Genomic DNA, 22,599 nt, shown 5'->3' with positions numbered 1-22,599 from the left:
CCCTGTCTCTATTAAAAATACAAAAAATGAAGGGCGCAGTGGTGGGTGCCTGTAGTTGCAGCTTTTCGGGAGGCTGAGGTAGGAGAATGGTGTGAACCCGGGAGGCGGAGCTTGCAGTGAATCAAGATTGTGCCGCTGCAATCCAGCCTGGGTTGACAGGGTGAGACTCCGTCTCAAAAAAAAAAAAAAAAAAAAAAAAAAAAAATTCCTATTATAGGCTGGGTGCAGTGGCTCCTGCCTGTAATCCTGGCACTTTGGGAGGCCAAGGCAGGCAGATTGCTTGAGCCAAGGAATCTGAGACCAGCCTGGAAAACATGGCAAAACCCCATAGCTACAAAGAAAAAAAAATACAAAAATTAGCCAGGCATGGTGGTGTGTGCTTGTAGTCCCAGCTACTTAGGAGGCTGAGGTGGGAGGGCTGCTTAAGCCCGGGAGGTTGAGGCTGCAGTGAGCCATGATTGCATCACTGCACTTCAGCCTGAGTGACAGAACTATACCCTATCTCGAAAAAAACAAAAATCCTATTATGTTTCCCTGTTCAACTCATACTTCAGATCTTTTTGACTCTCTTAAAGCACTTATTAGTTTGGCTTCTTTTCTCGTCAGTCTCAGCAGATATACTGGCCACTAAATTCTTAGAGAAAATAGAAGCCAACAGATGGGAACATGCAAAAACGTTTCAGTATCAAAAATATACTTGCATTTGCAATCAGTTTTCACTCTTTTTTGTTTGTTTGTTTCATACAGCAATAGAGGAGGTATCCATCTTGCAGGTTGAAGTCAACTGCATTCTGATTCCATCCCACCTCACCTTCTCAGGAATCCATTTTTTATTATCTGCTTCATCCCTGTGTCTTCACCTTTTTGTTGTTGTCATTGCACAGGCTGGAGTGCAATGCAATGGCAGGATCTTGGCTCCCCACAACCTCCACCTCCCAGGTTCAAGTGATTCTCCTGCCTCAGCCTCTGGAGTAGCTGGGATTACAGGCATGCACCACTACACCTGGCTAATTTTGTATGTTTAGCAGAGATGGGGTTTCTCCATGTTGCTCAGGCTGGTCTTGAACTCCCGACCTCAGGTGATCCATCTGCCTTGACCTCCCAAAGTGCTGGGATTACAGGTGTGAGCCACTGCACCCAGCCTTCACCCTTTTTTATACAGGGATCTTCCCATCAACATACAAAAATGCTCATCTGTCCCTGAACCTATCTCTTCCAACCCTATTACCTTATCTTTTTTCTGTCCATATATAGAAATACTTGCCTTGACATTTGTTTATACTTATTAGTTCAATTTTCTCACCATCCACTTAATGTTCAGTCAGCCTCAATTTCCCTTCTGTTATCATCACTATATCGCATTGTCTATAGGTAATTAATATTTAAGTGTCTCCTATTTCTAAATGTCTCCATCTTTATCTTATTGAGAATCTTGGCACCTTAACATTGTTGACTTTTATCTCTCTCTCTAATTCCTTTTAAACTGGAGTTTTGGGTTCATCTTCTTTGTAACCTGCATTTGTTCTGTATTTTTAAATTTGCCCTCCACAATGCAGATGAACAGATACTTGCAAAACACAAGTTGGTTTTCACTGGCTGCCATTATTCCTTAGTATAGAGAACCATATTTTAATATGGCCCATGCAGCAATAAATGGCCTGGCCACTGACTCCCATTTCAACCTCAGATAGAATACTTCCCTTATGCCAGAAAATTTACCTTTCCATTATCCAATTGTTCATTCTCTTTGTAGTTTCCTGAACTTTGCATATATGATTTCCTCATCTGGATTATTTCCCTTCTCTTACATTCCCCTAATTAACTCCTACTAAGTTTAGGTATAATATTACCATTTGAAACCTTCCTCACACTCCTACTTCACTTTCCAAACTAGGTCAGATATCCTGGATTATTCTATGACACTGTTCAGTATGCAGTAATATGTGTATTTGATACTTTTATTAATATTTTTCTATTTTGTTAAAATGTAAACTCTGTGAGAGAAATTGTAAATATCTTGTTCACTATTGGGATTCCAGGATCCAAGCCTGTAACAAAATACAGAAATAAGTATCTGTTAGATGAATGAATGAATGGATGAATTGGGAGGGATGGAGTGTTGTTGACTGCTATCACAGATGCTGAGTTCTATTTAATGTGTACATTAATGTGTACATTAATATTACTGCGGGCCATGATCCCAAAAGACTGGCCTTTAATTATAATTGATCTTAAGGATTGCTTTTTTACCATTCCTCTGGCAGAGCAAGATTGTGAAAAATTTGCCTTTACTATACCAGCCATAAATAATAAAGAACCAGCCACCAGGTTTCAGTGGAAAGTATTACCTCAGGTGAGAGCAAGAGAAGGCGTGTGGATCCCTGTGTCCATGGACCGACCATGGGAGGCCTCACCATCCATCCATATTTTGACTGAAGTATTAAAAGGCGTTTTAAGTAGATCCAAAAGATTCATTTTTACTTTAATTGCAGTGATTATGGGATTAATTGCAGTCACAGCTACAGCCATTGTGGCAGGAGTTGCATTGCACTCTTCTGTTCAGACAGTAAGCTTTGTTGACAATTGGCAAAAGAATTCCACAAGGTTGTGGAATTCACAATCTGGTATTGATCAAAAATTGGCAAATCAAATTAATGATCTTAGACAAACTGTCATTTGGATGGGAGATAGACTCATGAGCTTGGAACATCGTTTCCAGTTACAGTGTGACTGGAATACGTCAGATTTTTGTATTACACCCCAAGTTTATAATGAGTCTAAACATCACTGGGACATGGTTAGATGCCATCTACAGGGAAGAGAAGATAATCTCACTTTAGACATTTCTAAATTAAAAGAACAAATTTTTGAAGCCTCTCAAAGTCACTTAAATATTGTGCCTGGAGCTGAGGCGTTAGATCAAGTGGCAAAACATCTTTATGGATTAAACCCCACGACTTGGATTAAGTCTATTGGGAACTCTACTGCAGTAAATTTTGGAATTATGTGTCTCTGTTTTATCGGCTTGTTTTTAGTGTGCCGGACCAGTCGAAGAATCCTGCGTCAAAATCGAGAGAACGAACAAGCCTTCATCGCCATGGCACATTTATATAGAGGAAAAGGGAGGGAAAATGTTGCGGGAAGTCAGGGACCTTGAATGCAGGGACTGGCTGAAGCCACGGCAGAAAAACATAAAATGTGAAGATTTCATGGACATTTATTAGTTCTCCCAAGTTAATACTTTTATAATTTCTTATGTCTGTCTTTACTTTAATCTCTTAATTCCATCATCTTCTTTGTAAAATGAGGAGGATATATGTCACCTCAGGACCCTGTGATGCTTGCCTTAACTGCACAAATTGTTTGTGGAGCATGTGTGTTTGAACGATATGAAATCTGGGCATCTTAGAGAAAGAATAAGATAACAGCAATGTTCAGGGAACAAGGGAGGCAACCTTGAACTGGCCGCCGGTGAGCCGGACGGAACAGAGCCATATTTCTTCTCTTTTCTTATGCAAATAGGAGAAATATCGCTGAATTCTTTTTCAAGGAACTTTTCTTTTTCAAGCAAGGAACATCCCTGAGAAAGAGAATGCGCTCTGAGGGTAGGCCTATAAACGACCCCCTTGGAGGCGTGCCGCCTTTTACGGTTGAAGCCGAAGGGATGAAATAAGCCCCGGCCTCCTGTAGCGCTCCCAGGCTTATTAGGACGAGGAAATTCCTACCTAATAAATTTTGGTCAGACAGGTTGTCTACTCTCAAACCCTGTTTTCTGATAAGATGTTATCAATGACTATGCATGCCCAAAAATTTTAATTTTAACACCATCCTGTGATCTCATCCTGCCTCCACTTGCTTTGTGATATTCTATTACTTTGTGAAGTATGTAATCTCGGTGTCATGATGACAATGGTGGTTTTGTTGAAAAGAAAAGGGGGAAATGTGGGGAAAAGAAAGAGAGATCAGCCTGTTACTGTGTCTATATAGAAAGAAGTAGACATAAGAGACTCCATTTTGTTCTGTATTTGAGATGCTGTTAATCTGTGACCCTACCCCCGACCTTGTCCTTGCAAGAGACATGTGCTGCAGTGACTCAAGGTTTAATGGATTTTGGGCTGTGCAGGATGTGTCTTTGTTAAACAAGTGCCTGAAGGCAGCTTGCTGGTTAAAAGTCATCACCATTCTCTTAATTTCAACTACCCAGGGACACGTACACGGCCAAAGGTCGCAGGGACCTCTGCCTAGGAAAGCTAGGTATTGTCCAAGGTTTCTCCCCATGTGATAGGCTGAAGTAATGCTAAAAGGTTTATGGAGATGTTTGCATATGCATCTCAAGGCACAGCATTTTCCTTTCAACTTATTCATGTCACAGAGGTTTTTGTTCATATGTCTTACTGCCGATTTCCTCCCTACAATGATCCTATTGTCCTGCCACTCCCTTATCTTTAAGATGGTAAAGATAATTATCAATAAATACTAAGGGAACTCAGAGACCGGTGCCAGCGTGGGTCCTCTGTAAGCTGAGCGCCGGTCCTCTGGGCCCCCGCTTTTCTTTCTCTATACTTTGTCTCTGTGTCTCATTTCTTTTCTCAAGCCTCTCGTTCCACCTAACAAGAAACACCCACAGGTGTGGAGGGGCAGGCCACCCCTTCATTAGCACTGGGTTTATTTCATGGGGAATGCTCAGTGTCTGTTCAATAAATGGTAATAGGTAGAACAGAAGGCAGTTGCACAGATTAAAAAGCCACAATAACTCAATGCACATTGGCTTAATTTGTAGAAGTGGGAGTGAGACTAGAGGGGGAAAAGTGACTCCTTATCTCTTTAATGCAATGAAATTGAACAACTAGGGGTGTGTAAACATCTTCAAACTCATTAGTTGTTTTATATGAATAATCCTGATTCAAGTTTGCTATTCTCCAATCACGTTAAAAGAAAAACAGAGAATTTTAAATTAAAAGTCTATTTTTGAGTAGGAGAGAGGTAGGATGAATTCTGGACATAAGGGACTGTTAGACACTCGTCCGGGTGTTGTTGGGTGCTGTAGGATCTCTTTCTCTGAAGATTGTTAGGAACTGATGACAGTTTAGGTATAGTTCTGCCTGGAGTCATGACAACTAATTGGATGACCCCCTCTACTTATCAGTTTACACTGTGAAGAGTACTACAGGAATTCTCTCCCTGGAGATGGCCCATAGCAAGAAGGACAGAATAGTCACACATGCAGGAATGTCAATATTCAAGTGTCATGAAATACAACCCAAAGAAGAGCTGGTTAGTTATCACTAGTGTTTGAAGAATCTGGAAATGTTTACATTTTATATAGTCTAATCATCCTTTCAAGCGTGTATTAAGCTAGTAGTCAAATTATGGCTATTCTAATTCTTAGTTTGATATAAATCAGTCAACTATTTGTGGAGTGGCCACAGGGCATTTTACATGGCATTAGATGTTTGAAATTAATAGTTACTCCTTCAGGATTTATCAACTAACAAGATAGATAAAAACCAGTGAAAGCAAAATCTTTACAGACACATAAGCCAAGCTAGTACATATAGAGGACTATCATGAGGCGGGGTGGACGTGAAATTCTGTGAGCACAAGGAGAAATGAAAGACATTAATAGAACAAGTAATGAAGAAGAGGCTTAGAAGCCAGGTAGGGAGGAAATGAAGCATCTGTCAGATAGAAGGGGGGGATTTATTTCAAGCACTTGGAAAAGCTTGGAAGACATTGATTTTCAAGAGTGGGAAGGAAGATTGAATAAGCAGACAACAAGATGGCAGATGGGATTAGTGGAAACAGAGAGTGTGGAATTGGTTTATATACATTCAAGAAATAAATTGATCCTTGGAGATGTCGGTCTGGGCTACTTTAATACATGCACACGGTCCTCTTGGCTAGGTTGCAGTCATTGTTCCTAGGGGCGCTTTTCCACTTGACGCTACCTCTATCAGAGCTTCTGTGTTGGCATGAGATCAGATTTGGTTCAGTCCAAAACCTGAGTTTAGAACTTAGTTCAGCCATATTTTGTACTGGTTGTGTGACTTTAGGTAAGTTACTTAAATTCTCCAGGCTTCAGAAGAATTGATACAAGATGGGATCGCCCCCTCCAGCTGGGTCAAAGAAAGTGGTGTTGAGGTCGCGGTCTGTTAATAGTATGGTGATGCCAGCGGCTAGGACTGGTAGAGAGAGGAGGAGTAGGACTGCTGTAATTAGGACGGATCAGACAAATGGGGGGGGTTGGTATTGGGATATGGCAGGGTGTTTTTATATTGATAATAGTGGTAATAAAGTTGATAGCCCCTAGAATAGAGGAAATGCCTGCTAGGTGAAGCGAAAAGATAGTTAGGTCTACAGAGGTTCCTGGGTGGGAAAAATTTCCTGCTAAGGGAGGGTAGACTGTTCAGCTGGTTCCAGTGCCAGCTTCTTCATCCATAAAATAAAGGTATTGAATTTGACAGAGATTCTCAACAGAAGCAGTCATGCCCCTGGGGTCCAGTGATGCCCCTGGGGTCTTTTGAAAATGTGTTAAAATGCAATTTTGGGGTGCAATGTTTAGCTGTACTATAGTCATCCAATGGGTGAAATCCAGGGATGCTAAACTCCTGACCAGGCACAGGGTATTGGGGTGGAGAGAGAAGTCTCATATTATGTACGGTTTTCAAGTGTCAGTTTTCAACAGAAAATCTTATTTGTCATCATCCATGCCTAGAACCTAGGGGAGATGAGAGACAGAGGTGTAATCAGGAGAACACTAAGGAGCATGCGTTGCACCAGAGACTAATAAGATTAGTCCTAAAAATTGAAAACGTAGTTGCTGCCCTAATGACAATTTTTAGACATACACTTCATTCACAGACAATAGGTTTCATTTTCTTTATAGAAGGAAGTACTGCACATCTGTTAAAAACTTAAAATTTGTCCTATTATACTCATTCAGTTCAATATTACAAGAAGAAGCATGAGATCAAAGCATTCTGATCTATCAAAGCACATGTCATATTTTATTATTTTCACTACATTGACATCCAGATAATTTCCATCCCCCGTTTCTCCTGTACACACATATATACACACCAATCATTAAAGTAATTAACTCGGGCAAGACCACACCACCTCTATGGGGATAATGTTGAAAGGTTTTCTAAATATGGTGGCACACAAATATTTTAGTAGTATGATCAATAAGTTCCATCCTATAGGGCTTTATAATTTGCACATGCCACTCTGAGAGTAAAGCACAATCAAATTGGGCTTTTTACAGCCAAATGCCTTGATTTTTGTTTCATATTCTATCTCTGAAATATGATCATCTACTAAAACAAAACCTGTGGGGCAGAAAGACATTTTCCCAGTTTGCAAATCAAGCAGAAGCACAAATGTTTGCCAGGGTCTCCAGCAGTTCTGTGTTAGGCCTTTCTCATCCATCTGATAATGTGACCTTCACATGACAGAATTGGATCAAGAATAACACGTTTTGATGGTACTTGTAAAAGTAATGGGAGCTGCTGTCAAAATACCCAGGCTGGCCATGAAACTTGAATATGTAGTAGGTGCCGTGAGGACAGAAGGAGGAGTTAACATTTTCACTGCAAATGTTTCCCTCTTATTAGTGTTTAACTTGCAAAAGTTATTTGACATCCAGTTTCAATAAGTAAATTTAAAAAAACACAATATAATTGATCCAATGCAGTTATTACGTTTGAAAGAAAGGTTTAACAGCCAAATAATGCTGCTTCATGGCATACTGACAGAACCATTTATTCATTTATTCAAACAAATTGACTGACTATGCAAAATAGTATGTTAAAATGTTTTCATATGTTTTATCTAAGAAAAATAAAACAAGGAATAAAGCTTTATTCACACTCAAAAAGAGCTTTAGTTTGAGTTGAAGGAGCTAGAAGTATTTGGAGGAGCACACGCTTGATGTCCTGTTTCATACCACGCATTTGTCCACAAAGGAGGGAAGAGTAACCTCAGTCTGGGGATGATTGCAGAAGGCTTCTTGGAGGAGGTGCCATTTGAACTAGATGATGAGAGGTGAGTAGTAATCCAGCAAATGGCATTCTGCTCAGATAGAATTCCCTAGACTCAAGAGCTCCAAATGTTCTCTGGGGAATAATGCATAATTCTATTTGACTTTTGGATAAAGTTGTGTTAGAAAAGAAAAGACCAGAAATTAGGGGCATGACAATACAGAGATGGATAAAGAAAGAGCAACAAATTTGGGTTATATTTAGTAGGTAACTAAAAACTAATAAAGCATATGTTCTAAGAAAAGTTTTAAAAAGACAAATTGGCCTGGTGATGATGACATTTCTGTTCTTCTCAAGCCTGTGCTCTGGGATTGTTAACTTTCAATAATTCAGTGACATTTTGTCACATGCCAATCATCCCCCAATTCTGGGTAAATTTAACTGTCATCTCTCTCTATTCTTGATCCCTGCATAAAGCATGTTGTTATTTGGATAGGAGCCTATTATTACCCGAGAGCTTGATATGCTCAACAAATATTTTGAGCAAAATTCAACCCTTGATTCTATATTCCTAATTGCAGCTGGTTGGACCAAGCATGGACAGCTCCCAGGCTTGTCAGAGCCCTCTGAGGGGTTACTAGCTGGAGCTCTGCCTCACAGGGGCCAGGGGCACCGAGGGACCATTTAGAATCTCTCTTCAAGTGGTTTCAAGAGGAGACTTACAGATAAAGGGTGGCAGAGGGCACAGAAGTCAGTAGAATTTAGAAAATGGCAGAAGATCTAAATAAACAGAAATCATGAAGTATACAGGAAGAAAAGGGGGAAGTAGGAGAAACAGCACGAGCAGACTTTGCAGAGAAGACTTAACGTGCTAGGCCTGACTGCAAGCAATTCTTTGAAAGTCTTACACAGAAGTTTGGCCCTTCGCTGACATCTGGCAGCTTGGATTTTGAGAAGGTTCCCTCCACCCAGACTCATAATAGTGGGTCACTGTGCCAACACTGTTTGTGCAAACAACACAGGGATGCTGAACATCTGCTTTCCTTCTGGGACTCTGGAATTTGGTGTGTCTCAGGCAGAGGCTGCCATGTGAGCATTCTCCAGTCAAAATCCTGGGCACTGAGTCTCTCACAAACTTCCCTGGCAGACAACATTTCACACCTGTTGTTGCAACTCATTGCAGGGGGAACGAAGGGCATCCTGTGTGACTTCTCTAGGAGAGAATCTTTGGAAGCTTATACCTGGCTTCCTCCGGAGTTTACCCCATGCATCTTTTCTTTTGCTAATTTTGCTTTGAATCCTTTTAATAAATTGTCGTTGTAGGCCAAGCACATTGACTCATACCTGTAATCCCAGTGCTTCGGGAGGCCAAGTGGGGAGGATTGCTTGGGGCCAGGAGTTTGAGATGAGCCTGGGCTACATAGCAAGATAGCCAGACCCCATCTCTAAAAAAATGTTTTTGTTTGTTTGTTTGTTTTAATTATCCAGGCATGATGACGTGTACCTGTGATCTTAGCTATTTGGGAGACTGAGGTGGGAGTATTGCCTAAGCCCAGGAGTTCAAGGCTGCAGTGAGCTGTGGTTGTACCACTGCGGTCCAGGCTGGGCAACAGAGTGAGACCAGGTCTGTTAAATAAATAAATAAATAAATAAATAAATAAGTAAACAAACAGTAGCTGCAGGACTATGGGCTGGGTCGTATGAGTTTTCCTAGTAAAACACTGAATTCAGAGGTGGTCTTGAGGACCCTGACACAGAGCTATTACAAGAAGTTATACGTATATTGGAAAGACTATTCATTTATACATCTGCAGCTGAAGAGAACAGAATAATTAAAACAGATTTGAATGCCAATGATTGGTGCTTGGTGCTAGGTGGTGACAAAATATTACTAGATATTTGTGTTATACTGGATAATTCTGAATGACTGCACTTACATTCTGGACTTCATGAAGGCTCATCATCTAGGGATTAAAACCTCACATTCGTTTATTTACAATAAATCCCGGTTACTCAAGGTAAGCCAAGTTTGTCTCTCTTTCCTAAAAAAGCCTAATTAATAATTACCAAATAAAATCATATAAACAGGTAAAGTGATTCCATTACCAATATATGGTTTCCAACCTCAGTAGAGCTTTTGTGATAACCTGCAATTTTGTTGTTGTTGTTGTTCTTGTTAATCAACCTTTTACATTCTCTTAGCATAGCTTCTAACTTCAAGCTTCAACCCTGTCCTTATGATTCTTTACAGAGGAACTTGATCTCTAAAGAGAATGGAATCCATTGCAGGGATGTTGTCTACCTTCAAACCTACCTGCGGGTAGCCCTAGTCTAAATGCCTGATCTCTAATTACACAGCAAGAATGATCACTTCCAAATAAAATTGAGGACTTACTTTCTACATTGATTCATATATCGTTCTCTCATGTCCAAGCCCTCTCTTTCCTAATATCTTTCATCTTTCCTTTCTACAGCATCTTTCTTCTATGTCCTCCAAACATTCAACGCTCTTTTACCCTAAAACAACAAAACAATACAAACAACAACAAATTCTTCATTTGACACAAGATACCACTCTGCAAAAGTTTTGAGAGATGGTCTATATTCAGTCTTCATTTGCTTCATTTGCCTCCATTTTACTCATTGTTGGTTTCTGCCTCACAATTTTATTCAAAGAGCTGTTAACTGCACAGTCCAGTAGCCACTTTTAGTCCTAGTAAAGCCTGTATTTGACTCCATTATTCACTTTAATTCTTTTTTTTTTTTATTTTTTTTAAGACAGGGTCTTGCTCTGTAGCCCAGTGGCACCATCATAGCGCTGTAGACCAGTGGAGCTCACTGCAGCCTTGAACTCCTGGGCTCAAGCAATCCTCCCACCTCAGCCTCCCAAGTAGCTGGGACTACAGGTGGGCACCACCTCACACAGAAAATTTTTAAAAATTGTTTTGTTGACATGGGGCCTTGCTGTGTTGCCCAGGCTGGTCTTGAACTCCTGACCTCAAGCAATCTTCCTGCCTTAGCCTCCCAAAGTGCTGGGATTACAGGCATGAGCCACCGTACCCAGCCGCAGTTAGATATTAAATTATTTTTCTCCCATCCGTTCCCAAAACTCAAGCTTTTTCGCTATTCCTCTGCCTTCTCTCAGTCCTCAGCAACTTCCTCCTCTTCTGCTTGCCTTCTATCATCGAGGCCTCTGAGGTCCTCCTCTCCTGTTACATGAGGCATCTCTCCCTGTGCTCTCCAACTTTCCCCCAGAGCGCCTGGGCCACACTCCCCTGACAACCCCTACCCCTGTGTTTCTCCAGCTCATTGTCTCTCCGAAGCATCAGGCTTCAGGCTCATCCTTTCAACTGCTCCCTGGATATTTCCACTGTGACAAAACTTTATGTGTACAATTAAATCCAGTAGGTATTTTGTTCCTGAGTGCCTATTCCTTTATTCTGGATCTGGCTAATGATGTAACATCCTTTTTCACCTAAGCTGGAAGATTAGAAACATACATTCTCGACTTCTTTTTCTCCTCCACACACAGCCAGTTAATCACCAGACCCTACCAGCACCTGCTTCCCCATTCCCACAAAGCTCTGTCAAACTTTCCTTCTCTTCTGCATCCCTATGTTATGTCCTCAATGTACTCCCTAACCGTCCTACTGGAAAATTGCAAGAGCTTCCTTTCCCTGCTCTCCTTACCAGCTCTATACCCCTCTGTAACCCACCCTCTACAGAGTCATTAGAGTTGTCATTCTTTTTTTTTTTTTTTTTTTTTTTTGAGACGGAGTCTCGCTCTGTCACCCAGGCTGGAGTGCAGTGGCCGGATCTCAGCTCACTGCAAGCTCCGCCTCCCGGGTTCACGCCATTCTCCTGCCTCAGCCTCCCGAGTAGCTGGGACTACAGGCGCCCGCCACCTCGCCCGGCTAAGTTTTTGTATTTTTAAGTAGAGACGGGGTTTCACCGTGTTAGCCAGGATGGTCTCGATCTTCTGACCTCGTGATCCGCCCGTCTCGGCCTCCCAAAGTGCTGGGATTACAGGCTTGAGCCACCGCGCCCGGCTGAGTTGTCATTCTTAAAAGCAATCAGGAGCTTGGGCTTTTGAACCAGATTGCCTAAATTTGAATCCTGACACTATGACTGTCTTGCTACTGATCCATAGTCTAGGGTAAATATGTAGCTATTCTGTGTCTGTCCCCTTTGATAGAATAAAACATGAATAACAACTATGAAATGGTAACAATAACTATTAAATTAGTTAATATAGGTAAAGTGCTTACAACCATGTCTGGCATTTTAGTAAGCGATCAAGAAAATATTAAACTCATTCTTTGTCTGAAAAACTGTTACATCTCTTTTAATAAGAAATAAAATATGCAACATCTGCATCAAGATACTGCACTTCCCTCTAAAAGAGTAACTGCTCCGTTGTCTGGGGACTTCAAGTTCATGATTTCACATTTTTATCTTAGAATACACCACATCCAAGGACTCTTTGAAAAGAATATAAGTTCTAGATCAAATGCATCTCAGTGTTCCCATAATGAATGAATGAATCAGTGAGTGAAATCTTTCATGTAGGCCATTTGATCATGGTCCAAATTAAGTATTACATTTTTCTGATGCACCGGGAGTAGAAAAGTATCAAGGAACAACATCAACCTAAACAAACAACTATCAAATGAGAATGTAGAAATCGCCTGTGAATATTTAGAATAAACAGATAGGACCTCTCTAAATCTTTCAGTATTTAAGGCACGAGAGGTTTTAAAACTACTGTTAGGGCAACAACTGAAATACTAATGTAGATATTTATTAAGCATCTACTGTGTGAAGGGCAACCTATTAGATTTTTTTCACAGTACTGAAAATATAATTCGATGAACAAAAAAGGAATAAACAAATCCCAGGAAAAGGTGAACTGTCAGGGATATACTAAATGGCCTCAGAACCTTTTATACTTGGAGAGAGAATGGAGGCCTCTGTTAATACTGATGAGAGGCATCAGGTCAAGCTTCATGGGAGAAGCCTAGTATTTGCTGAAGACTTGAAAGACGAGTGTGATTTGAACAGACGAAAAGGCAGAGAAACAGTGTTCCAGAAAGAGGAAGCAGCATATTAAGGGTATATTAGTATAACACTGTTTATCAAGCTCAAACCTCACTAGTGGTCTGATAAGGTAGGAGATCAGACTTCCTGAGAACAGGCCCAAATGAGAGTGAAAGTGACAGGGAGGTGCTTATATCAGGAACTTCAACCCTGGTCCAGGTATGAAATAGTAGTTAGCACACCTGGAGCATCTTTGCATATGATTCACTTTGGAGCAACCATCGGAAGAAAATTCGCCAAACATAACCTGAAATAACTCTCCCCAGATGCGGGGGAGAAAAGTAGATTGGCTAACAAAAAACAGTGCAGACATTTTTGGGTTGTTCCTTAAAGCACAAGTTGACCAGAGACAATTTCACTGAAGATAGAACAGGCCTTGATATTTAAGCAAAGCATTCAAATAATACCCCACTGACTGAAGGCAGGCAGGCATCAAAAACACAGACTCATAACAGGAAATGCTCACGGGGATAGTTAACATCACTCTCCACAGACCAGTCTTATCCAGTTGGTCTCGCAAATTTATGGTCAGTGATTCCAAGCAGAAAATTCATTAAAATCAGGAAATTGCTTAATTAGTTTAAAGTGACAAACACTTCTAAAAATAAATGTTTGAACCACATAGATTCCAACCAAATTCATCACCATCAGAACTGTTACGGTACACCTACAATGACTAGGAAATTAATTCACAATAACAACATGTCAAATTATATGTTTCTTGACCTGTTTTACCTCCTTCTAAAAAGAACCTACTTGTTTTAAAGAGTGTTGAATTTCTGCCCACCCTCAGTTGCAATAATTGTGTCCACTTGGGTGCATGCTGACTTATTTCCAACTTATTTTGTCCTCTCCTTTATTGCCAAAATATGTTTGTAGATGTTATTGTAGACTCTTCCATGATAGGGATGCACCAGCATGTTTTAGGAACCCGATAGAGAGTCTGGTTCAATTGTAATGTGTTAATTTACCCAAGCTCAAGGATTTTCTAGAAAATGTGTATGTAAACCTACACATTTATGCTCCAATGTGAGCTGTGATGCCAGGAAAAAAATCACACTTTATTAATATACTAAATAAAGTTGTTATTCCCATGGACATTCATTGTAGAAAATTAGAACGCACATTCAGCAGTGAAATAATGAAATGCTATGACCACAGACAATCTATCTCTACTGCGAAGGCCCTCTGATCTTCCTCCACAGCCACCCACACCTTTCGGAAGAGCTTGATCTCCCCAGCACTCATTCAATTGAATTTGAAGTAACAAATATACCCCATGAGATACAGGTTCAACTTGCTCCCGGCACACAAATAATGAAACAAGGCCAATCTAGAGCAGAGCAGGGGAGAGTATCCTCAATGCTAAAAATAACAAAAGCCTAATATAAATACAGTTAGTCAATTCCATTTAGTTTTCTCCATAAAGTTGAGAAAAAAACCAACAGTCCTTTAATAGAATCCTAATGTTTCTCGAATGTAAGACCTCATTTTTACCATCTTCCAGGATCACCACTAGGAGGCAAAACATGGCCAAAGGAAATGGGGACAACCATAAAGGCTGTCATGATTTACTTCTCTTCCCATCTCTGGAAAGGTTTCCTAAGAGAGGTCACTAGTTAAAGGACGGCACTGAGCAGCAGACACATGAGCAATTAGTACAACTTACATACCCAATTGATTATACCCACATCACATAACACATGCCATCAACGTTCAACCTTAAAGCAATTTGTACAGCATTTCAGGAATTGGGGGCGGGGGCATTGAATGAACAGGAACCTCAATGATTCACTTGAACATCATGTAGTTTTTGTCTTTAAAATTGTATTGATCTAGTTGGATTCCAAATAGCTAATTTAGTATGCCCATTAATGATTATCATATTAAAATAGTGATCCTGGCGTGGTGCCTCATGCCTGTAATTCCAGCATTTTGGGAAGCCAAGGCAGGTGGATCACTTGAGGTCAGGAGTTCAAGATCAGCCTGGTCAACACGGTGAAATCCCATCTCTCCTAAAAATTAGCTGGGCATGGTGGCATGCGCCTGTAATCCCAGCTACTCTGGAGGCTAAGGCAGGAGAATCGCCTGAACCCGGGAGGCGGAGGTTGCTGTGAGCTCAGATCACACCACTGCACTCCAGCCTGGGTGACAGAGCGAGATTCCATCTTAATATAAGGAAATAAAAATAAAATAAAATAAAATAATGATCCTAAGAGGTCATATATCGTCCACATAAATCTGAGAGAAATTCTTGATCAGTAGAATTTCAGTCAATAGCAAGTGAATTGGCATGCAGATAAAAGAAGAAAACATGTTACCTATTATTTTAGATTTTCAGACCTGAATTCATTTCGTATTTAATTTATAGTAATAGTATTCATAATAAATTATATTACTTATTACAAGATTTTCAGGAGTTTGTCACAAAGCATTTAGAGGGTTACTTTCTTGACACTGATGTTCAGGAATATTTCTACAAAGCAAATTTATAAAATGAACAAGAAAGTTTCAGCAAAAATACAGAATATTTAAGGAAAAATATTTCTCTTAGAATCATTTTTGTGCTTTATATAAAAAAGTGAAAATAAACATGGAGCATTTTATCAGTTCTCAATTTTAAGAAAAGGTCAAATATTTACTTACAGGCAATCTAGAAGTCAAAAGAATGAAATTCCATCACCAGCCTGCAAATTAATAACAACAACAAAACCTAAGATTATATGATTTCACTTAGGCCACTTAATTGAACAAACAGAAAAAACATGATTATATAATTTATAATTGAATAATATACATTTTCAGCATTGATGAATGATAAATAATAATAACATTAATTCTTATTTCCAAAGATGAAACTGGAGTATATCATAAACCTACCATTTTTCTTTGTTTTTTAAAAAGTACTATTCCACATACTACTAAGCAGTTCAAGCTGTCAGTATGATTGCATGCACGCTGAGGAAAACAACCAGAAGATTAATACAATAATTGAGAATTTTTAAGGAGTGGAATTGTATTCATAACTAGCATCAACACATATTTAGAAACTCAGTTAAGATCACAGGGAAAATGATATACTAAGTCATTGTGGGTTTCCAACTAGTTTTCACGAGTTCTTGTGTCTAGGTCCTAATACGAGAGAATCTGTAGCTTCTCAACAGCCACTGATGTAGCATTTGTAGTCTGGGCTTCACTAAGCCACTGAGGTGTCTCACTGATGTAAGCTCTGCTGTTTTGACACTCTACCCAGATGCTCCAATTTTGCTTCAGTGAGTCAGAGCTGAGTCTGAATGCCTCAAAGCATGGGTAAAAAGAGTTATGATTAAGGCAGGGTTGGAGTGGCAGTGAACCAGCGTCACCTGCACTGACTTACAATCCTACAAATGGCGTGAAAATAGCATGGTGGTCTTGATTGGACACTCAACTGGGCTAAGGGCCAAATGGAACATAAGTGAATTCAGGTGTGTTTCTCTCTCATTATCTTTTCTTATCTATACCATAATGACTCAGTATACAACAATTTTATAATTGATGATATACATTTTATGGAAGGATCTATATTTTCATAGCAGACACTCTTCTATCTGAGCGTTGTCTGTCACGCATTTAAAGGTGTCTGTGCTTATACACGTATAATATGTAAACATCCTTGAGTTGACCTACATGCCTTAGCAAAACATCTAACACCGGGTTTTGTTAAATGTATTGTCTCCTTTATCCATGGAAATTATTATGAACCTGCTGATACACAAAGCAGAACCACAGATCTTTCATCTAGGAGGAGTCTTCCAACAATAAGACGAGCTTTTAAATGGGTAGCAGCTTTTGTGCAAGCTGTATGTCAAGATACTTGACAGAGTTAAGTAATACAATTGTAAAGTTAAATAACAGAAGGGAGAGGCAGTAAGAGGCAAAGAAAAGATAGAAAATTCGTGTTTTCAGATGAGAACTGTGAGGAGGAGGAGAGTCATCTGAGTAGAGAGACATAAGAACCCTCTACAGTTAACAGAAGCTGAAGAGAAATTGATTTGGAAAGAATAGGGGCATAATCATGATGTTGAATAGTGCATTCAATAATGAGCCTGATTCTTGGAAATGCTGATCTGAAGGTGGAGCCAATAACTCTGAGAGTGACGCACACCATAATTTCCTCAGAAATAGAGCTACTCCTTACCCCTAATGACAACAGTCTACATGACATAGCTTCAGAAGGCATGTTAAGTATGAAAATGAAGGCAAGAGGTGAATTTGGAAGTCTGAGGGGTACATGAAAGTGATGGAATTTCAGGAGAACGCTGAAAGCAACCCAGGGTCAGCAGTAACATTAGAATGTGATGACGATGTGATAGCCTATCTGGGTGCAAGGCAGCTTGATGTAGTTTGACACTTTGCAAAGCCGTCCATGAAGAAGTCCCTGAGAATGGGGAGAAGATAGATTAGAGAACCTAAAAGCAGTGCTGATTTAGTGACAGCATATGTTTTAACACACATCAAGTAGGAAGTTAGGAAGTCTCCCTTTTGGGCTCCCTTTTGATGTTAGAATTCTTTGCTTTCACAGTCAAACCTAGCAGTGATCTTCAATAGCAGCCCAGCATAGGAGGCAGATGACTGGAGCAGTGCTGTACACACTGAGGATGTTCACCCTATGGGAGACATGGTAGGTGTGAACAGCCACAGCACTCACAGCTCAGCATGCTAGAGCCCTCCTGTAATGCATCCCTGAGCTTCCTATTGTCACAAAGCGTACTTCTGATTTCTTATCACACCACCTCTCCACCCCTCTCCCTTTCCTGGCTTCCTCTTTCCATGCCTTCTGGAGAGGTTTCCACCAGCCTGTCTATACCAGTGTGCTGCGCAGCTTCATCAGAACAAACCGTCTCTTCTCAGTGTAACCCATGCTTTGGCATATGCTAACAGGATAAACACTGTTTCTTGATTTTGTCCATTCTTCCATGTACTCACTGACACAGACCCTCTAACCCACCCCTTCCAACTCACACCCATATATGCATACATCTCTTCTCCCCTGGATGGTTTCCTAAACCATATAGGAGGAAAAAGATGAGCTAGCCTGGGTATGGGACTCAACACAAATAAACCAATCTCAGTCAGTACTGCAATATATTTTTTGCTGTCTTGTATATATGTACACAATACATATGTATATATAATACATATATATAGTACATATGTATACTATAAACACACGTATACTATATACACATAACACCCAGTAACATATATATATGCATGTGTATATATGTACACACAACATCCAATATGTATATGTATTTGCATATATATGTACATATCTACATACACACAACATCCAATAATATAATTTCTTGAGTGTAAAATATTCCAGGATTGCACTTTCACTTGTTTCAGAATCACATCGCCTAACCCTTCGACATATAAGAATTGATTCAGTGGGAACCTTTGTGTCATAGAGAAAAGAGCACGAGCTATCTGGGGTCTGCTATTTGTCTCAATTGCGTAGATTGTTTCCATCTTTTTAAATTAACAGAATGGCATCTGCCAAATATCGTTCTGACAAACAGGAAGACTCGACTGAGAGAAGCTGGCATGTGGATTCAGCACTGATTTTGTCAGGGCCAGCTACATTTCATTCCAATGGCATACGGCACTTCTCAGCTTGCCTTCCCTTATTGGGTGCCTCTAACACCTTTGCCTGAATCTGCAATTTTAAGTTATCCTTCTTAGATTTCAGCCCCCGTTATACCTTGGCCTCCACGGTCCCTCATTCACCTTCTTAGATTTCAGCCCCCGTTATACCTTGGCCTCCACGGTCCCTCATTCACCAATCGTACTGTACCCATCTGGTGAACTTCCTATAATTCATTCCTTCCTTTTCATTCACCTCTGAATTAGGCATGAGGGTCTGAAAAAAGTCATATCCATACTTTCTCTATATAATGAGTTGATGATCAAATCGTGAATTCAGGATATTTTCTCATGAAAAGTTAAAAAAAAGGCAGACTACGAGTAAATTCCAAATGAATGATACGGCGCTACAGAAGTTCAGAGGAAGTAGGAATCACTGTGATTTAGAGTAGTTCATTCACTCATTCATCCAGCACAAATGTAAATTGTATCTGGCACTTGTCTAGATGCTGGGAATACTGAAGTTAAAAAAAAATACCAAGCCATATATAGTTTTCACTTGGAGGGATATATATATATATGTATATATACATATATATGTATATACATACACACACACACACACATATGTAATGTTTGCTAGCAATACTTGCCAAGAAAAAAATATAATGCAGGCAAGGGTAATAAAAATAGTTAGGGGGAAATTCTGAATTTTAGACGGATGGCTAGGAAAGTTCTCCCTGAGAAGGCACTATTTGACAGAAGACCTACTCGAAGTGACAGAGTAAGCCACATGAATAGATGAGGCTCAGAGCACACACAGAAGCCTTGAGATGGGGGCTTCTCTGGAGTGCTAAAAAACAAAAGAAAATAAAACACAAACTAAAATGGCAGTGAGTGAACAAGGGAGAGACTATTTGAAGATGAGGGCAGAGAATATTGGTGCTTATCACAGAGTAGCATGCAGGTTCTAGTACAAATGTTGGCTTTTACTTAAAACCAGATGTCTTTGGAGAGATTTAAGCAGCAAAGTGACATGCTCTAACTCCTACTTTGGCAGGATTACTCTGGGTGGTGTGTTGAGAATGACATTGGGGTCAAGAAAACACAGTCCAGGAAGACCAACCAAGAAGTTATGCTGTTACACCAGGGAACTGATGATGGTGGTTTGGAGTAGGGTGGTAGCTGTGAAATGATGAGAAGTTTTCAGATTCTGAATGTATTTTGGAAGGTAGAACCAAAATATTTTGCTGACTAATTGCGTGTAGGATGAGAGAAAAAGAAGTATCAAGGATGAAGCCAAGATTTTTGATCTAGGCAACTAGAAAACTAGATAAATCAAGATATCTTTAACCAATTAGGGAATCCTGGGGAAGGAGCAGGTTGGATGCGGCAGGGGTGAGGGTTTTCAGATTTCAGTTTTGCCTCTGCTAAGGTTGTCAGCTAGCTGTTCAAGTGGACATGTTGAGTAGGTAGCTGGACATACAAGTCTGGACTAGAAGAGGCCTAGGATTGCAATACAACTAATCTTATCAATCAGCTGGGAGTTGTCAGCATTTAGAACCCATGTCACTGGATAAAACCAACGGGAATGGGAAAATAGACTGAAAAGAATAGAGATCCAACATTGAGCATAGTGAACAATCCAATGTCTGAAAGAGAGAAAGGTGGAGGAATAAGCAAAGGGCCTTGGAAAGAGCATTTGGAGAGGCAGGAGGCACGCTGTGCAGGTATGATGTCCTGGAAGCCAAGAGCAGAAAGAGATTTAAAGAAGTAAGCCTGCTCTAAAGTGTCAAATGCTGCTGAGAGTTCAAGGAACGTGGGCAATGAAAGCAGTGTCTTCTATTTAACAAAGCAAATGTAGTCAACCAAGTGCACTTCCTCTTTTTCCTGGATACAGAGCTAGACTATAGTCCTCAGCCTTCCCTGGGACTTCAGTGTGGCCGTCAGCCTGTGCTCTGAACAATGAAATGAATGGATGTACTGTGTACTCACTCCAGGCCTCGCCCATACAAACCACCCAGTTGCAACTCCCCTGTCTTTCCTACATCCAGATGATAGTGGTAAAATGCCACCGGTGACCTTGGAAAACATGTCAGATGACACAGTCTTCAGCTGCTTGGGTCTTTGAATGATCAAGAGAAGAGAAAATACCTCGGCAACCTGTTCCCCTACTCAAACTGGACTTGTAATAACAAAAGTAAAATCATGAACTAACATATTCAGGTTTATTTTTCACTGCAGCCAAGGTTATTCTACCTTATGTTGCAACCTTGATAAGACCATTTTTGCTGGCATGGTGGAAGCAAAAAGCTTATTGGGACTGGCAAAGTTAGAAGGAGAGAAGATGAACTAGAGATAGCCAGTGTAGACAGACAATGGTCAGGTTGAGTTTTTCTTACAGACTCAGAGAAGAAGAAAATGAGGTCAAATAGGTATTATAAGATTGAAGAAATAATGACAATTTTGATAAGGGTGGTGGTAATCCACTAGAAACAGAAATACTAATGATAAAGGAGAATTGCTAGGATATGTCTTTGAGTAGATGAAAGGATGGAATTCTGTATATGAGTGGAGGGCTTGGCTTCAACTGGGAGCTTGGATCTGTAGAAACGGGAAAGAATATGGCACACGAGGGAGCAGATGTAAGTAGGTGAAAAGGCGATGTGATTGGAGCGTGTGTAAATTCCCATCTGATTCCTTCAGTTTTCTCAGTGCAATGGAAAACAAGCCCAGTGATAGTTAATAGAGAAATAAAACTTGAGTTGGGTCTTGGATATGCTTTGGGTTGGGATAAATGAAAAAGACATGACTTCACAATGACAGGAAAACAGAAGCAAAGGCACAAAAAATGTAAAAATAAGCAAAGCACGTACAGGGATATTGAGAAGGTAAGTTCACCTGGCCTAGAATTCTTGGGGACCAATGAATGGTAAGGAAGGTAGGTAAAATGTATGTGTTTATGAAGAGTACTTGAAAACCAGCTTGAATATCCGCTCAGGAAACTGTTAAAAGAATGCTTTAGCCGGGCACGGTGGCTCAAGCCTGTAATCCCAGCACTTTGGGAGGCCGAGGCGGGCGGATCACAAGGTCAGGAGATCGAGACCACAGTGAAACCCCGTCTCTACTAAAAATACAAAAAAATTAGCCGGGCGCGGTGGCGGGCGCCTGTAGTCCCAGCTACTCAGGAGGCTGAGGCAGGAGAATGGCGGGAACCCGGGAGGCGGAGCTTGCAGTGAGCCGAGATCGCGCCACTGCACTCCAGCCTGGGCAACAGCGTGAGACTCCGTCTCAAAAAAAAAAAAAAAAAAAAAAAAGAATGCTTTAGGAAGTGAAATATCTGAGTTTCAGGCTTGGCTCTGTTACTTGTTTTCAGTGTATTTCTCTGAAGCTGGCTGGATAAGATGAACTTCAAAGTCTTTTTTAGCTTTGCAATTTTATGATATTACTTAATTTACTCTATGGCAATAAAAATTCTTGTAGGTTTTTGAGTTGTATGGTGTGCATATTATAATTGATATGTGTTAGGTTTTGTCTGGAAAAAAAAATAATTCTAGCACCCATTCCCTCACATTCTGGTGAAAGCACCCTCATTTCCCATTGGGTAACCACTCCTCTGCTACTCAGTTAATGTAGTGTAATAAAGGCACCCATCACATCTAGAGGAGAGCATGTATGTGACCCATATTGATCATCCTGCATTTTTATTTCTCTTGATACAATTGTACCAGGACTGTCCACATGAACCAAACAAGGATAATAAGACGCAATCTGGGATTTTACAGAAATTATTGAAAGTGGAATTTCTCTTTTCACAGAAGTTGATGAACTAGTAGAAATTAAACCTGGGATTTTGGTAGTTATCTTGCTATCACCTGGAAGATAGCTAACC

At 40.3% G+C, this 22,599-nt stretch overlaps 1 protein-coding gene across 14 annotated transcripts in view; it reads right to left on the bottom strand.

The window, feature by feature from the left end:
* TENM3 (teneurin transmembrane protein 3) overlaps positions 1 to 22,599 on the bottom strand; it is a 2,750,454-nt gene that overhangs the window by 1,580,962 nt on the left and 1,146,893 nt on the right. For all 14 annotated transcript variants that reach the window (XM_065545705.2, XM_045391898.3, XM_065545707.2 and 11 more), the window contains exon 5: positions 15,726 to 15,766. The gene's annotated coding sequence lies outside the window, so the exon portion shown is untranslated. The remainder of the gene's footprint in view (positions 1 to 15,725; positions 15,767 to 22,599) is intronic.

This window comes from Macaca fascicularis, chromosome 5 (assembly GCF_037993035.2).
Source record: "Macaca fascicularis isolate 582-1 chromosome 5, T2T-MFA8v1.1".
NCBI lineage: Eukaryota > Metazoa > Chordata > Mammalia > Primates > Cercopithecidae > Macaca > Macaca fascicularis.
The sequence above is the reverse complement of the archived record's forward strand: the minus strand, read 5'-3'. Positions and strand labels throughout refer to the sequence as shown.